Source organism: Argiope bruennichi, chromosome X2 (genome assembly GCF_947563725.1).
Source record: "Argiope bruennichi chromosome X2, qqArgBrue1.1, whole genome shotgun sequence".
Taxonomy (NCBI): domain Eukaryota; kingdom Metazoa; phylum Arthropoda; class Arachnida; order Araneae; family Araneidae; genus Argiope; species Argiope bruennichi.
In genome coordinates this window covers 31,532,567-31,551,530 of record NC_079163.1, presented here as the reverse complement: position 1 = coordinate 31,551,530, position 18,964 = coordinate 31,532,567, and the positions used below count along the sequence as shown (strand labels likewise).

Sequence of the window (18,964 nt, the reverse complement as noted above, 5' to 3'; positions counted from 1 at the left end):
TTCCTTTATGTAAAAAGTAATCTCTTTTATTTCTTTTGATATGTTTGGTTCTACATTTCAGAAAAGGCTAATTTTACTTAATTTTAAATTAAAAGCAGGCAGTAGCAACTAGTTATTCAATTGTTCATTATAATTTGAATAAATATTTTATGGTTTGCTAAGTAATGTGAAATTATAATTTAGATTAGATCCATACTTGATTATGATGATAAATAAAAGTAATTAAATTTTGATTTTTTTAGAAAATCTTTCTGCTTAACATTTTTAAACAGTTGAATATATGGGCCTAGATCAGTAATTCATTAGCTATAAAACATTCAAGACCTTTTTAACAATATTTTAAAATATAAGCAAAATGAAAGAATTTAACTTTTTTTTTAGTTTGTGCATTGTTTTGTGTATGTATTTTCCAAATTATTTCTTAATTTTTGTAAAAATTTAATGCTTTCATCGTGGCAAAAATTACTATTGACATTATGAAAATAATATTAATTTGGTATGTAAATCAACATATCATTGAAGATGGCTGCATCATGTAATTAATAGCTCAAAAATATTAATATATTATTTAAGTTTAATTGCAGTTTCAATATTAACCCTGCCATAAAGTTTGAAAGAGGAATGCGGCAGTCAATCTCAAAAGAAGAAGGAGGGGGGGGGGCAGATATTTGCTCTGGCTTCCATTTTATGTAGGGTGCCTATATGAGTCTCCAAGGATTAATCATTTTTGTTAAGAGATTTCATTTATTTTTTATCAGCAGTTGTTCAACAAGAAACACTGTTTTTAATTATTTTTTGTTCTAAATTTTCAACAATCAGTTTTGTATTTTCTTTGGACAATTTTTTTGTAAAACAAATACATTTATATTTGTTAAATAATTCAGTAGTTGCTAAACATTTACCTTTTGTGAAAGAATACTATTCTTCCATATCAAAAGTTATGTATTCATATTTCTTTTTACTTGGAAATGAATGCCTTTGAATAATATTTATAGTAGAATTTCTTATTAAAATGGTAGTGCATCAAAATTTGCTATGAATTCATAAATTTAGGAGATGATTTTATTGAAATATGTTAAAAATTACCACTAACTAAAATTTTATTAGATTATTGATAATGGATTTAAATATTATATTCAAACTTAAATTAATTAATGATTAAATTTAGAAAGCTGTGGATTATTGAATTTCTCATTGTTTATGCGTTATCTGTGCCTGCTCCGATTAAGTAATATCTTTCCCTCTTAACAATATTTGAAGAATCCTGGGTTGAAGTTTAAAAAAAAAAAATGGCCACTTCAGAATTGCATCTTGAAAAGTTTATTTGAGAAAATATATATAATATGTTGGGTTTCAATAAAAGGTAGTTTTAGGTTAGTATCGTCATATATTTTTACATTGATAAGAATCATTTGGTGTAGGAGAAAAGTATTCACTATTCCAAGTAAAAAGTTTTTTAGCCATTAATAACCATTATTGATTTTACATTATAGGTGAAGATGGAAAAAGTTATAAAGAGAAACTTTATTCGATTTGCTCATGTAAGTAATGTAATGTTCTACTTGTAATGATGCTATTATTAGATATTCATGGTAATTTCTTAGTGGATGGAACATGACTTGTGGCAAATTATTGATACGATTCGTGAGCTACTACTGTGCTCGTTTAAGAAGAATTTTAGAAGAAATATCTTGTTACAATAACTTTGAAAAATAATGAATCAGTTAGGAAAATAGACTATCAATAGTTATTTTTCATATTACTATTTTAGATATAGCCATCAAAGTACAAAGCCGTTAAAGTACATATTATGTTATTAAAAATGCATTATTATTTAAAACTTCTTGCTATAGCAACTCAATCAACAGTACAGCATTCAGTGTTTGAATAAAATTCTAGTATTTGATAAATTAAATAGAAACAGTTGAAGTAATAGTATTGAAATCCTCATTTTCCAACAAATGACTGTTTCTGAATTGATATAATCCCTTCCTATCTTAATTTTTTTTTTCCTTAGTGCATTGATATGCTAAAATAAAAACATGAATTTTATTTTGTTAAATTTTGAACTGGACAAGAATGTATTGAATACATTTGTTTGATTTTTCCATGTTTTTATTATTATATTAGTTTTTCATTTTTGCATTTTCTTTTAGCGAGTAGAACCTATTCAGAGTGTGTTCCTTGAGGAGGGTTGTGAAGCTGAAAACGATGTTCTTCAGGTAATATTTCTTATTTCAATATATAAAAACTATGTATTGTTAATGTTTGACCATTTTAGGCTTGTAAAGATACCTTTTTCTGAAGTTGCCTGGTGCAAGCTTACAAGTTTTATATTTTAGTTCTGAATGGGGAAAAAAGAAATCATTTTCTCATTTTGATTTTGTGCCTCACGGATAACATCCTTTGCAGTGTACATCTTGCATAATGGATTATTAAGGGACTATTGTTTGTATACTTCTTCTAGTAATGATCCACCACCTTCAGTAGGTGAAGTGAAATATTTGATAGTTTTTCACACACACACACACACACAATATATATATATTCAAAATTGTTCTCCTTCCTTTTTTAATTTGCATGTATTTATATGCATCATATTAATATTCTGAATTATTCAAATTCATGTCATGCTTTTACTTTACACTAGTTTTTAAGATATTTAACATTTGGTCTCAATCACCCCTTTTATATGAAAGAACCTGGTACTTGATAAATCTGCCTTATGTAAAATACCCTTTTTCTGGTATATGTATAAGTTGAGGCTGAAATACATCAAGATTAAATCTAATCAAATAAACTAGTATTAATATATCTACCTAGTAATCCTACTGCTAATAAAACCAAATTCATAGATGTACTTCACAATTTCAAAAAGTATCGCTTGGATTGGTTGAAATGTAGTTTAGTATGCCCCGAGTTTGTTGCCAATATAGTAACCCAACAACCTTAATGCTGTTTTGTTTACTAATTTTTACAGTGGTTGGTTGAGGTGTACATGAACTACAACTATTTTATGAAAAATGTTAAATTAAAAATAATAAAAAATATCAAAGATTTTAATTTAATTTTGTATTATAATTAAAAGTTTTTTATTGCTAATAAGTCACTGTAATGTTATTTTTAATGTGAATACGAACAGAAAATATTTATTCTTTTGCAATACTTAACTCTCAGTATGAGTTTTAGAAATCGTCTGAATTAATAATTTAGGGAATCGTCTGCAATGGAATTCCTTGCACTTTTCGTAATTCTTTTCTGTTCTGACGGTTTCCTTAATGTTTCTTTATGTCGCTAAGTGTTCAAGAACAGATGTGTGGTGAATGTGATGGCAGGAAATATTTTGAATTTGCAGAATGGATGAAAGGTGAGTAGAATATATATATATATATATAATATTAACTTGATGAAGTTGGAAAAGGATGCCAGTTTGAAATTTTATATGGAGAGTGGTTTGCTTTTTTCTTTTGATTATGCACTGTTCCTGTTATCCACACAGTTTTAAGTTTAAAAAAATTCTGTCTGATGCCTTCTTCAAATGCCAAAGGCATCGCATGCTCTAAATTTTACTCTACACAACAGACCGGTGCAACCAGTTTGAAAAACTTCTTTATTTCAAAATTGTTAAGATAAGCAGCGATAGTAATTCAAAAGGTTGAAACAATGAAAAATCTCGCATAAAACAATATTTATCAATAAAGATCATAATTTTTATGCAGAAACTGGTAACCGTAACTGTTTTGTAGAAATGTTTATTTTGTCCGCCATCTTTATTGGCGACTTGGCATCCTTGGCCCTGCAAGGGGCACACTAAACTACACTTTTACCCTTAGATTTAATATAAGTATTATTACTCTCATTCTGTACAAGAACATGTTCCTTTGCAAATCATTTTTTAACTTTCTACTTTAATGCTAAATCAAAATAAGAAAGATATTTGGCCATTCATGGCATGATGGAGAATGTTAATTTAAAAAAAAATCTTTATAATGTACATAGTTCAAATTAAATAAGATGACTTATGATAAATTATTTGCATATTTTTGTTTCATACTAAATATTTTTTAAATTAGATAATTTAAAAAATGTTTACTGAGGTTTACATTTAAAAAAATTTTTTTATCAATGCAGAACATCATCAGAATATGGTTAAGTTTTTCAATTTATACTTTTGCTATAATTTTATTTCTCCAACTATCCTTCAAGTGAATTTACCAAGTTAGAATGATTTATTTTGCTGTGTTTTTAAATTATATATCATTATTGTTCGACTTTATACCATTGGTGCTCAATGTTTGTAATTTATTTCCAGTGTTTCTCTGAACTTCAAATGGAATTGGTAGAAGACATGATAAGTAGTGCTTGTGCTTTTTCCAAGCAACGTAAAAGTGAAAGTGTAGATCCAGAAGATCTTTTATCTTATTTAGGTATGTTTTAATATGAGAAATATGCATTTAAAAATGGTTTTATAAAAACATGCTTTTGTAATTTGTATATATCATTAAAAATACCATGCATAGCCAGGAGCGGTTCATGTGTAGATACTGTGGAACTGTAATCACCCCTAACTATTTCAGCTTAAAAAGTTAATTGCTAAATTATTTAATTTTGCAATGTAACTAATTTACTTTCTGATATTTTCAATCAAATTCAGCAAAATAAATCGGTTTTTAGGGGAACGATTTTTTTGGTGATAAATACTTTTTTATTTTTTCACATTGCCATTCTCCTCATATTATGATATTCATGGGCTTTCAGGATTTCTGCTTTAGATATTTATTGAAGTATATAGAACGGCTGGTTAAGATTTTTGTACTGTTAAGGTAGTAATCTGAAGTGTTGCCTTCAGGAGAATTGTTCAAATACTGCTGTTACGCTTTGTTAAAGTCAAAAAATTTTTCAGAAAGTTCGATAGGTTACTGCAATTACTTTGTTAATTCAGGAAAAATCCTGGAAACTATAATATAATAATTTGTTTAATAAATGATTTCGTAGAATAGGGTGTCCTATTTCGAACTTCATATAGATGGTGCTATATGTGCATATTTGTTATGATATTATATTGACAGTTAATTTTTTTGTTTTTTCAAGAAAATAATTACATAGGAAGAATTCTAGTAATAATTTCACAGCAATATATATATATATATATATATATATATATAATATATATAATTTTCACTGATCACAACCTAACTTAAACATCTGGTGATGAAAAGCTTTTAAATGACCATTTATTTTCAAATGTCATTTATTTTTTATTATTGTCTCAATACATAAGCAGGGCAAACTTTCTGACGGATACAGACTGATAGTCCTTATGAGTATTTTGGCAAAAATTGTGGAGCCGTTGATTGCTGCAAGGTTGACCTGGTTTCTCGAGCACCACGGTCGTATCTGCAACTGCCTTGGGGGCTTCAAAGGTTTTCATTTTGCTGCCCAGCAGGTGGCCTTATACATTAGCCAAAATATTAAGGATGATCGCGGCAGTCGCAGATCTGCTTTGGCGGCCTCTGTTGACTTCTCGTCAGCATATGATAAGGTCTGGCACCCTAAGTTAATTTACAAGCTGATTTCCACGGGAACTTGTGGCAATATGTTGTGCTAGCTACGCCATTTCCTTGCTCAGTGGTTTTGTTTAGTGAAATTTGGAAACTCTTTATCTATATTGAAACAAATAGAACCTGGACTTCCTCAAGGTGCTGTTTTGAGCCCTATACTGTTTAATATTATATTTATGATCTGACCAATTCATTGGAAAGTATTCTTGGGATAAAAGCTGCTCTGTTTGCAACTACTCCATTTCTAGCAATGTAGTGTCTAACTCGAAACCCTCCAATAAGAAACATAATTGGAGATGCAGTCCTTCTTTATGAAAAGCCAATTTGCCTGCCCAATAATACTTTTTGGAGGATTACTACACCAATGCAGTCAGAAATCTTAAGGATTTATACAGTATGCTTATTCTGCAGCCACTGATATGAATGTCCACCTCAATCCTCAACTTCTCTGTAGGCCTGCTTGTCCTTTAGGATATGGAGAGATCCTGGTGTGTCTGAAGCTAGATATGCAGATTAACAAGACTCATATGAACGAACGACAGGTTCATGCCATTGCTCTATCTATCATCAAAAACAAATATCCTAGAGACACATGGCTGCATGTCTACACAGATGAATCAATGTTTAACGAAGACGGAGTGGGAGTTGGTATGTGTTGTGATCTTTTTTCATGCTATGCACTAATAGGTGCTCATTCCACCCATTACAATGGCGAAATCGAGGCTATTTATATCACATTAAAGCGACTGGCTATCCATCCCTTGTTTTTCTGCAGAATGGTTTTTTTGTCAGACTCCTTGCCTGCTTTTCAATCTCTTTCAAATAGACAATGCACAGATAATACCCATATATGGAGTGCAGAGAGATCTCAACGCCAATCTGTTTCTTTTCGGTCGATCCCAGCTAATTGTGGGATTCCTAGGAACAAAGCTGCCTGATTTTTTGGCCAAAACGGGTGCAAGAGTCCTCCAGAGACCTTTTGAGAAGCCTCTCATTTCATTCAGTCAAACTCCTGTAAAAAGAAGATATGCCTCCAGGATAAAGCAGAGAGCAGTATGTGACTGCCAGTAAACCATGGGCCTCACTGTTTGAAAATACATAGTTGATCCCAGATTTTCCTAGAAGTGCAGCTGTAGCATTTTTCTGCCTTACTACTGGCCATGTCTGGTTGCCCACATACTTGTATTGACTTGGGTTTTGTAACTCTCCCTTATATCCTCTGTGTGGACAACATCAAATTTTTATGCTACTCATCTTGACTCATGCTCTGCACTTGTGTTTTAAACTGTAAAGTTCAGAAATATTAGAAGGCTAGAGATCTAATGGCATCATAGCCAATCTTTTGGGCATTTGTAATAAATAAATTTTTAAATCAAATTTTTCCTTAATGTCAAAATTTTAAAAGGAATTTTAACAAATTACAGATTAATTAAATAATAAAATTTGAGTAGGTTTTTTTTTTCTTTTCCCCTTTTAAAATTTACATACTCCATAGTTTAAAAAATCCTGAGTTAGAGTAAAACAGTTTTAGGGAGCACAACTTCTTAAAAAATATCAATATTATCCATATTTAAAAACAGCACATATGTAGATAAATATAATAGAATAAATTAATCATTATTTACTGTGTCAGTTTTTATGACTGCATCAGAATTGTGGCTCTTTTTTCTTTCTTTTTCTTTTCAATGATTAAGAAGAAGAAATTATTTTCTTTAAGAAATGGAAAAGATTCTGTGCACTTTTAATGTAAAAATTTTGATGACTAAAATATGTTCTAGTAATATCATAAACATCAGATAGATTTTTTTCTGATTCTATTTTAAATTATTCTAATAAAGAACATTCTTTTCTATTTGCTTTTATATTAATTATAACATATTTTTCTTGTGTAAAAATATGGAATTAATATTCCTACACAAGAATTGATTTTTATCTGACGTTTCATGCTCTTTTTATTGTTTAACTACAGTTATTTGAGTCCTTATACATCAAAGAATATAGAGCAAATCTGAAAAAGAAATTTTGAATTTAAATTTTAATTCAGATTTGTTAATCGAAAACCTCCTTATGTTATGGTTGTATTTTTCCAAATTTGAAGTCGCCATTAATAATTAGATTAAGATAGCATAAATAAAGGAATTTTTACAATACTATTAAAAATAAAGAGATATCCCGGATAAATGAAGGATTTTATATCTAAGCTATAGTGATACAAATGAAATTGCCAATTTGATTGACGAGGAATTAATGCATTATCCCTATCTTACAAAATTATTCTTATTTGCCTTTTTTAAGGGAAATATATAGTTATAGTTATAAACTATAGACTTATAGTTATAAAATAAAACAAAACTACCATCAAGATCCTGTTTCTATTTTATGGCTTACTTGGGGAAATGATAAAGTTTTTATATAAAGCCCATCAGCATTCATCATCTAGAATTTGATCTCCTTTCTGTATTTGTATGAAAAAGAGTTTGTCATCTGTTCTGGTTGTCCAAATAGTTGAATGCAGTTGTCTTCTTATAATCTTTTGTTCTTTCTCCTTCCAGTGTGAAATCCTGTAGCCTTGGTGTCCTTCCCATTGGTTGACTTCTATGAACACTAATACTACAATGAATAATTAACAGTGAACTTTCTGAGGGACTTAAGATGTAATCTTAAGTTATCATTTCATATCAGTGTTAAGAGCTTCATGAAAATCTTTAATAAACTAAAAAGAAATGTATTCATTGAAATGCTTGGCTGTTTCTTGTGCTGTATCTGAAGTTTGTAGCTTATATATTGTTGTAGCATACTGTCATTAGACTCTAAATGAAGATGTTAGTGCATCTTCCAACTGTCATTAGACTCTAAATGAAGATGTTAGTGCATCTTCCAACTGTCATTAGACTCTAAATGAAGATGTTAGTGCATGTTCCAACTGTCATTAGACTCTAAATGAAGATGTTAGTGCATCTTCCAATAAAGATTCTAAACGTAAATTAAAGCGAGCTTGTATTAAACTTCTGTTAAGAATCAGGGTTTCAAGAATAAAACTGATTTCTCTTTTCAACTGATAATTAATGTACTCTTCTTCGTAGTTTATGAAAGTAATGTTCCTTATATAGAGGCATTTGTACCCAAAATCAATGAATGGAATGAAAGTGTTTTAAATTTATAAGATGATGACTTGTGCAGAAAAAAAAAAGCCAGTAGGGGAATTTCAAGGCTTTAGCATTTGAATATTTACATGTAACTTTAGTAAAATGGGTATTTGTGTAAGAATGTATGCATAAGAGAGAAAGAAATTTATTAATTCACATACAAGTCCTAAACATGCATACAAACAAAATCATTGGCAGTTAGATCTCGCTTCCTGAAGGAAACCATTACTGGAAGAAGCTAACACAACTTGCTACTGCAATGCTTGATAACACAATCACCTGTGATCAAACTGGAAATCAAATCTAACACTTAGAATTGTCATGAAATAGTTTGTAAATTGGATAGGAATTACAGTAATGTCAGATAAATATTATGGTACATTCTTCTTCTATCCATATAAGATCAGTCTTATGCAGACATTAGCAACTGAAGATCATGATATGTGCTTAACTTTTGCAATAACATTTCTCATTTGAACATGATTAATAATCACTCACTGAAAAATATGAAGAGAGGTTTGATTCTTCTGAATGGATTGATTAGTGCTCACAATTGTAAAATTTGTTCTTTAAACATCCCTAAATAAGCCAATAAGAGCTGCTGCTTTTTTCCAAAGTAACTGTGGAAAGTAGTTTTAACGCATATTACTAAAGAGTGTATTATTTTTCTTTGCCACTTTAGAAAATATAACTTGCTGCATTGCTATCTAGAAGTGCTGAAAAAATTTATTTCCTAAAATACATCAAAGGTCATTCTTGAATTGAACAATTTAATGCAGGATGGAGCAAGCAATCATATCTACACTAACATTTCACTGATGAAAGTTAAATGCCTTTTCTTTCCATTACGGAAAGAATTTCATTCAGCAAAAACTTTATATGACTTTAGTTTGTGGTTGATAGGTGAAATCAGCTGTGTTTTGGTAGCATTGCCAAATTAACAATCATAAAACCTAACATCAGACAGGATTCTGAGTTTAGCGTGTTGCAGACAATTACTGGGATTCGTTACGCTATGGTACCAAGCATGTTCACTACCAGTTTGTAATTTATATGGGCAATAAATACTGGCATTCATATAAGTTGTTATTCATTTCTGTTATTTACAAAGTACTTTTCTTTTAATAATTATCTGTGGCTTCATATGTGTTACAGTTGTAAATCATGCTGTAACTTCTAAACTGGACAGTGATTCACTGGTATTCTTACCATGTTTCAGTAATATACAATTGTTCTTTGTTTGACGAGTATCTCTCATAACGAGCAAAACAAAAAAATATGACTGTTTTAATGATCCATGTTTTAAAGAAAGTGTGACAAGAAAACATCGTGACATCACATGCAGGCTTGACCTATATCTTGGATTTCAATCAGTATTAAGCACTTATTTGCAAGGAATACTTATTTCCACATGGAATAAGCTTTGATTGGTTAGTATTGTCGAACACATCTCTGAGGAATTTCAGGAAGTGTATGCAGTTTTTGCCTAAGATTATGGAGCTAGAGTTGGATAGCAACAATTCATGAGCTGTAGGAAGAGCATAGCAAAAACTGTTGAAGAACTAATGGAGCTATATTCTGTGTCACAACAACAAGTTGCAGGTGAGATTTAGTCAGAAAGAAGGTGATTACAGCCACAGCCGATCAAGAACGTTCCATTGAAACATAGAAGATGCTGAAAACGTGGGAAAATGTTGCACCTAGTGCTGAAAGGCATCATCCTACTTATGCAGGTAGCTATATGTTCTATAAATTCTTTTCACAATAATACTGTGTCTCGTTTTAATGTATATAATCTCGATATTTCTCAACATAGCCAAAGACAGGTATCTTTAGATAACTTTTTAAAAGCATGCAATTTAAATAATAAATTAAATAATTCTATGTCGGAATATCTTTTGAAATAGAACATATTATCCTATTTAACATAGACACCTATGAAAAAAATTTCTTTGAATTACGAGTAAGATTCGAGAAGAAATTACGCTTGTTAAGTGTGAGGTTTCTCTGAATAATTTCTGAAATAATCTGCTTTATTATATTGGTGACTTGAATTAGATATATTTTTAATAAAGAAATATGAATAAAACTTGTATAGTTTATTAATTCATTTAATGGAAAATTTAAGCTTAAAATAATTTTTTCCTGCACTTTGCATCCTTAATTTTTTAGATATTTATACATTTGCTCTTTAAAAATAAAACAAGAAAATGTGTAGTATAGCAAATAAATAAATAAATACATAATATCAATGAAATAAAAAAAGCATAGGTGGACTGTCATTTATCAGTTTTACTAAATATCAAATCCATCCTTGGTTTCTTTCAATCAAAAGAGTCAATAACTTTTCCTGGATATTCATGACAGTTGGTGTTTTGTCCATTGAAAATACAGTTAAGCTATGAAGTTCAGTAGTATTTTTCAGATAGTCTTAATATTTTTTAAGACTAAAAAGTAGCTTTCAGTTTATGTATTCATAGAAACTAGAGATTTTTTTAAATCAAAATAGTTACTTCATTAAATATTCAATATAAAATTTCCTGATTTAAATTTTAAGGTGTTAACTAATTTGCAGTATGCATACATTTGGATATATTTTGAAAGGCTTGTAGTTCAGTCTCAAGATTTTATTATTATTATTTATCATAGAATAGGCTTTATTCATCAATTTCTTCTCTGTAAGAAGTTTATTCTTGAAGCAAATGTATTATTTAGCACCTAAACTGCTAGATATCTAGTAAAAGTTTCTTTTATACCTATATTCCCTGTTCAATTGCCATCTTTATTGTCTGATTATTGTTCACATTAATATGACTGTCTTAAAATCTCATGTTGCTTCAAAATGGGACATTAATATAATTAAACTAAACTGTCTTATTTTCAAATCATCGGTTTTAAAATTAATGGTATACAAAATGTTGCTAAAAAATGTTTTCTCACTTTAATTGTTTATAAAAATGTTATTTACTTTTAATGTTTAAAGCAAAATACATTTACTTTCTTTTTTTTGTACTTAGCTCATATTTTCAATTTAATACCTTGCCGATCTACACTGTGTTAAAATTATAACTTTGAACAGACCTTTAAAAATATTTCATTTCGAATTTCAGCCCATACCCTTTAGTTGGCTATCTTCAATTTTTAACAATTGCTGATTTTGTACCTTAAACTTTACTCTTAGGAAAATAGTACATGAAAAAAATCCGATGGTTGATTGGCTCTATCATTTCAAATTAATCATTTTTGAAATCAATGTTTTTCACATTTTGGTTAGTCACTACTGACAAAATTAAATTTTCTTATCTAGATCATCTTGAGTATATAAGTTTCTTTTTTATTTAAACCGCTTCAAAATATAATGGATATTATTTTTTGATGTTATTCCTTCACTAGCAGTATGGTGGGATAATGTTCCTGGCTCTAGATAATATGTTTCCAACTTCTTTTCTTCCATATCTTTGTCACTCCATGATTTTTGGAACATTGAGCATTTTGATCAATTCTGTCTACTTCAAACTAATCTTTAATTGGTTTTATGGCAAGCCTACAAAAAAGATCATTCAAAAATCGTATTGCGCTGCTGTTACGTTTCTTCATTCACAGTTGTACTTCAAAACAAATTTTCTTTTCTTAAAACATTATTCGCATTGAGCATTATTATTGTTACATCTGCAATAAAAATAAAATTCATTGTTTTACCTACTAATAAAAAATGTTATAATTCTTTTGTGACATCATGTATTTGTAAATATTCAAGACATCCATTTTGCCAAAGCATTGTTTGTAAAATATGAACTCTGAATGGATAATCTAACTATCTAAGCTGGTTATATAATGACATTTTTTAAACTGATACTTTATACTAACCTAAAACTTACAATGTAGAAGAGAGATTGATTTTGAAAAAATACAGTGGATGAAGAGCAGGGAGTTGAGTATCTTCTTGTATTGTATTTTTTTTATGAATGTACTGGGATGTTTTTAAATATGAATTTAGTTATATTCTTTTAAAAATAGATTGCTTCAAAGTGCTTACATATGTTCCATGTAAATAACGCTAAATAATAATGGAATTGCTTGTCAAACATTGCTGCATTCCAGTAACTTCACTTTTGGTAGGAACTACAGATTCTATTTTTTCATAACTCGGTACAAAAGAATAAAACTGGAAATTAAAGAAAAAGAAAAAAAATGTAGCAAGTTTTCTTTTTCCCTTTAAATGTCACTTTTATTAGTTTACTTTTCATATAGAAATTACTTTTACTTACAGAAATTACTATTATTAATTTTTATTTTCATTAAGAAAATGCATGAGGTTGTTGATAAAGTATTTAAATATTGCATTTAAAATTTAAATAGATTATAATATTTATACATAGAAGGAAAGCAGGAGTTGCTGTAGTCTCAAAGTATCTACTTATAAACTGTCTCTGATTTTAAAAAAATCATTTATTATCTTTAATTATTAATTTTTTGTCTGGATTCTCCATGCTTTCAAAATTCGAAATGTAACATTTGATCTCATTTTCTTTGATTTTAATTCCAGGGAAACTCCAAGTAGAGAAAGTTATAAATCTCCCTTTGTGATAATGAAACATATTTTTCTGTAACTAATATTGATAATTAGGTAATGAAAGGTTTTAAAGGTAATTTCACTTTCTTAGCATAGAAGTTTGCAATATATGAACATTAAGAACAATATGAATATAGCTATTGTTCTGAAGAAGCTTTTGTTAACTTTCTCAGCCAAATACTAATTAAAAAGTCTATTTTTTTAGGTATTTTTCTTAGATTTGATTAAAAAATTATTGTACTTTATCAAAAACTTCTGAAATATGTGACTTCATTTCTACATTAAACTTAAAAAATAGACTAAACAAGATTTTTTATAGAGAAAATTCATTAAAAAGTTTAAAAAAAAAGCCACTTTTATCATTATGCTATAAAGTATAATTTTTAAAAAAATTTACTTGTTTTCTTCATTTTAGTCTTTTATTTATAATTCATTATTTGAATATAACTTTATTTGTACACTTTTCAAAGGACCTGAAAAATAGTTGTGTAAATGCGAGAGGGAAATGTAAATCATGGGAAACCATTTTTAATACTTTATCTGAGGGGACAAATATTGTCATAGAAATCGTAAAAATTGTCATAGAAAAACTTTAAAGGCAAGAACTTAAAAACGGGATAATGTGTACATATTTAAAACCTTGTAATTAGTTTTTTTTCTCAAATTATGTCGGAGGTTCCATTAGTGTGGAATGAAATTTTAATGTCTTAAAATATTAAAATAGTGTTTAATAGTAATAGTATAAAATGTTAAAGTAGTCATAAAGAATGCAAGAAAGTACAGCATAATTCAGAACTCTGGCACATCAGAAAATGAGTAAATATTTATTACAAAATTCTATTTTTAAAAATATGAAAGAATATTAAATAAGTGTTTAAATACTAAAACAAGCAATAATAGCAATTCTAAATTCTTTAGAGTATAATGCGATACTCATACTTTACCTTATTCCAAAATAGATCATTTTCTCAATTATAATGGAAATTTTAGTTGGGTTGTGTTGACCTGGGGGATATGCTTATGTCTTGAGATTAAACCATTAAGAGTTCAAAATCTGTCCGACTGATGAAGATGCGTATGTGTAGTTGGTGCATTTTAACTCCTTAAAACATCTTTAAAATGTACTCATTTTCCAAATTTTAGTACATCAGCAATTATGTTTTAAAATTGAATACATATTTACATCTTTACAAACATAGTTTCAAGGGTAGAATAGCTGCAGCCATCCATTTGTAGTCTTGGTTTGGGATTCGGTACTTTCAGGTTTGAAGCTTGATTCCATTAAAGATATTCAATGTATATGAATTGTGGCTCAATTGTTTTACTGGTGTATTTCGTAAGCTTAGAAGGAAGGTGTTGGCTTAAATTTGTTCACATGGTTCAAAATTGTAAAGTCTATCTGAAAAACTTCAAAACAAGAAGTTAATGTAACTAAATTAAATTAGACTGAAACATATCAGATTAGATTGTGTAGAAGGTGTTGAGCTTCCAAACTTATTACTTGGCCTATTCTTGATTCCTAGTATCTTTTTGTTTTTTCCTTATTTATCAACTATAAATTATTGTGCTATATCATGTATTTATGCATGATGTGAAATACATTACGAAATATTATTCTGCATTTAGATGTAATTAAATACCCGTGAACCTTATGTTTATATCTTATTCTTTTATATAAATTTAATTAATCTGTAATGTATAACATAATTGTATTTATATTTCTAAATTGAATTTCTTATGTAGTTGTAGTATGAATAAAAGTCCTTTTTATCATGGTACTAAGAGTAATCCATTTTTAAAATTTTATATTTTTAGGTGTATATTGGAATCTAGAACCATTACTTGTATCTGATGGTTTTTACCGAGTTGAAGAAAGAACTGATGCTGTAAGTTATTTTCCATTGTTTTAATCTATTGTGGCAAAGAGGAAGAACTTATTTTGAATTTTAAACCATCATTCCTTCAAAGAAACTTAACATATTTTCCTTAACATGCATTTTCCTGGTGTACTTTCTTAGTAGTGAATGTTTTTCTCTAAAGCTACAAGTTTTCTTCTCTATTAATATGAATTATTTTACACTAAACTGTGTTGGAAGATTAACTTGAAGTAGGTTATATAATAAACTAACCTGGACTGGCATTGCTCTATGTAATGTACTAGAAAACTAGGCATCGATCGGCTGTGGTTAAATATTAAAGAGCATTTATGTGAAGTAATTAATGAGTATTTTCCATGGGAGTAATGAACACTTTGATTTCCGTTATTTTATTTTCATAATATTAATACAATATTGAGATTTGTGCACCTAAAATCCTATCTTCTGATTCTCGTCTCTGCCAGAAATTAGAGTCCACCTTATTGCAAGTGCTTTCCTCTTTAAATTTTCAAAGTGGTGCATCTTTCTCATGAGTAAATGTTAGCTTTTTCTCTAGGTGCACATTGCCTTTGCCTTCCTCCTGATTAGTTTCATTTATCCAAAACTGAATGGCTTTAATAATTAGGAGTTTTAAAAATAAAACAGATTCAAGTGCCTTTATGAGCAAAATTTTAGATAAAAAATTTCCACAGAAAGCTTAAAATTGTTTCTGTAAAATTTAAGTACTTTTAGAGCATTATTACTGATTATTTCAAGTGACTTCAATAGTAATTTCAGTTGCCAGTGCCTTCTCTTCAAAATTCATGACTCAGGAGTTCAAGGAAACAAGTTTCCTGCCATTGTACTTTTTCATTCTTGTTGTGTATTTCTACATTTATATGATCCCCTTATTCAGTTTCTCCTTATTCATTTATATATATATAACATATTTTGATTGAAGTGGAATGCAGGTTCGAAACAGTGAAGAGACTTCGTATTTTTAATTACGTTTTATTCTATTCCGAGTGGCAAGCATGATTATATACAAGAAAACGCAGCGCAGCACACACAGGAGTAAGAAAAGGGAAAAAAGGGACGAACAGATGATGACTTGCCTTATATAATATTGGATTACTGGCCAGGCGCCAATTCAATACGCGTGTGACCTTTGACACCTTTTGAAGGGTAAAAGTATCACTTTCATTTAATACGTAGTACTGAGGGCGCATTATTTTTACAAAGGAATTAATTAAACCGAAAGTGGAATTGGATCACGAAATATGAGAATATTTTAGAATGAAGTTACTATGGGGTAAATTAAGATAAAATCTTGGAAATTAATTAAATTGAAATTAGAATTAAAATATCATTACACACACACACACACACACACACACACACACACACACACACACACACACACACACACACACACACACACACGCATATATATATAGTAGAAAGAAGTGATTAGTTGCTGTGAATGTATCAGAAAATAATATAGCCGACTTTAAAATTTTTTTAGTGAAGTTTTCCTCATAAAAATGTGTGTAATGAATTTAAATTACTAAGATTTTATTTTATTTTATCAAGATTGAACTTCGCTACTATTTGGGAATATTTATATATGAACCATTGAGTCAATTTCGAGTCCTCTATTGGAGTACCCTTACTTTCTGAACGTGTGTGTTTAAAACGCTTTTTGATTTAAGGGGGAAAGGGACTGTATATTTTATGCTTCAGGATGTTACAGAAAGATTTTTTTTAATCCATTATTAAGATTTCTTTGTAAGAATTGTGAGCATCAGGAGATTCATTTCAAAGAGGAAGGCAGCAGGCAAGGGGCAAAATACTGCTTGAAAGTGAACAGACCTTATATAGCTTTAGAATGGAATTGTTTAGAGAAAGGATTTTTATTTATAGCATATAGAATATCAACATGGAAAATAAGATCCTGTACAACTTCAGTACAATGGCAGGAATGATTCATTAGCAAGTCCCACTTTCAAGGGATTAGAAAATAATTATTTTTAGAATGAGAATAAAATGAAATTATCATGCATGTATATAAATAGTTAATATTTGGCCAGTTTTTTAATTTTTCTTCATTTGGTGCCTATTGATTCCTTCATTAGTTTTCCAATTAAGCATAAAAAAAAACTAAAAGCATTATTAATAGTTTTGTTTGACTGATGCAAAATTAAACAATTTATGCTATCTTCTCAATTAAATAATCATCATTCTGAGCATCATTCTTCATAGTCATCATTCTTTTTTTTCTTCTTTCCAGCTCTCTATACCAACAGAGCCTCACCCAAAACAAACTAAATTGAAAACAGAGCGCCCAACTACGTCAAACATTAAAAAAAATCCTGTTAGGAAAACCAGGTCTGACCAGACATTTAAAAACAAAAGTAGTAAGTTAAAATCAAAGATTAACACAAAATATCAAGATTCATGTTCAGAACATCGACCACCTTTGAACAAAAAACCTGAAGTTGATGTAAAAGTTGAAAAACAAATCGAAATGTTTCATTCATATTCAAAAGTTCGTAAAACACCTGGAAGAAAAAGTAAACAAGAGGTATCCAACTCGGTTGAAACACCAGCAGAAGCACGAAAAAGGCTTGCCATCATTTTGCTAAGAATAGCTGGGAAGCACTGAAAGGTATGCTAAATTATTTTTTAGATTTATTTATGCTTTTTGTAAACTGCACATTTTTCTGAGCTACTGAATTTATAATTTTTATTCATAGTTTTATAATTATCATTGTCATGGCTGTGGTAGGCCTAATTTTGGCAGTATGCCAGTAAGTAATAAATTTGTTGAGTGAAGTCCATTATTCAAGAATAATGGACTTAATCCATATTAACTATAAAAATAAATTTATTACGATTAACATACACAATAAAGGATCAACAATTAAAAATCAAATATTTAAGAGGCACCTGAAATGCGATAATACAAGTAAAGGCACGTCTACTCTGCATGAGCAGGACTTGTAAAGTGAAGTATTTTTTTAAAGATATAGGGGGCGACTTCATACATTGAAACAGGAAGTGGCAGGTGATACAAACATCCCGCCCCCCTGTTGAAATACTGATTTCAATGGATAAATGAATACAAATTTGAGAAAAAAAATACACAATACATGTTAAATCGAATGAAATAGAAGCAAATTAATAATAATAATAAATAAATAAATAAGTAAATGCAAATGCGCTAATATATATGTAATACAAGAATGATAATTGATGATTAGGAAATTTTTTTATACAGTAGATAAAATACAAACATCTCTATTTCTTTTAATTATTTTTCTATCAGGAAGTTTAATATTCACAACTCTAATTTTACTATCTTTTCCGGGAAAAACGTCTAATTCTACCTGTGATACATTTGGTACTTGGAAGGGATTCATTTTAAACAAAAACAAGAGTGCCTATTTCAAAATTTTTGTTAAATTTCCATTTGTTCCTATCTTGTAAATTATTTAGGTAATCTCTCTTCCAAATTTTCCATATCTGTTGACATAATCAAGTCATTCTTTGCCATTTTAATTGGGTGGTATTCTCCTTAAAATCAATAAATTGAGGTTCTACTATAGCGGTAACCAGTCTGTCAATTAGAAAGTGGCCAGAAGAAAGAGTTTCAAAATTGTTAACTTCAGAAGAAAGTGGTGTTAGAGGGCGTGCAACATAGCTTTTATTTCAGCAAGTAAAGTGATGAAATCTTCAAGGGTTAAATTTGAATTTCCAGCTATGCGTTTTATATGGAAATTAAAAGGTTTCACTCCCGATTCCTACAATCCACGAAAATTAGGAGAT

At 29.2% G+C, this 18,964-nt stretch overlaps 1 long non-coding RNA gene across 3 annotated transcripts in view; it reads left to right on the top strand.

Moving 5' to 3' along the window:
* The window catches only part of LOC129960254 (uncharacterized), a 39,957-nt gene that overhangs the window by 3,720 nt on the left and 17,273 nt on the right, over positions 1 to 18,964 (top strand). For 2 of the 3 annotated variants that reach the window (XR_008783564.1, XR_008783563.1), the window contains exons 2-7: positions 1,494 to 1,541; positions 2,157 to 2,222; positions 4,313 to 4,427; positions 8,114 to 10,440; positions 15,096 to 15,166; positions 17,427 to 17,804. This is a non-coding gene — a long non-coding RNA (uncharacterized LOC129960254). The remainder of the gene's footprint in view (positions 1 to 1,493; positions 1,542 to 2,156; positions 2,223 to 4,312; positions 4,428 to 8,113; positions 10,441 to 15,095; positions 15,167 to 17,426; positions 17,805 to 18,964) is intronic. The other variant, XR_008783565.1, reaches the window with a different exon arrangement.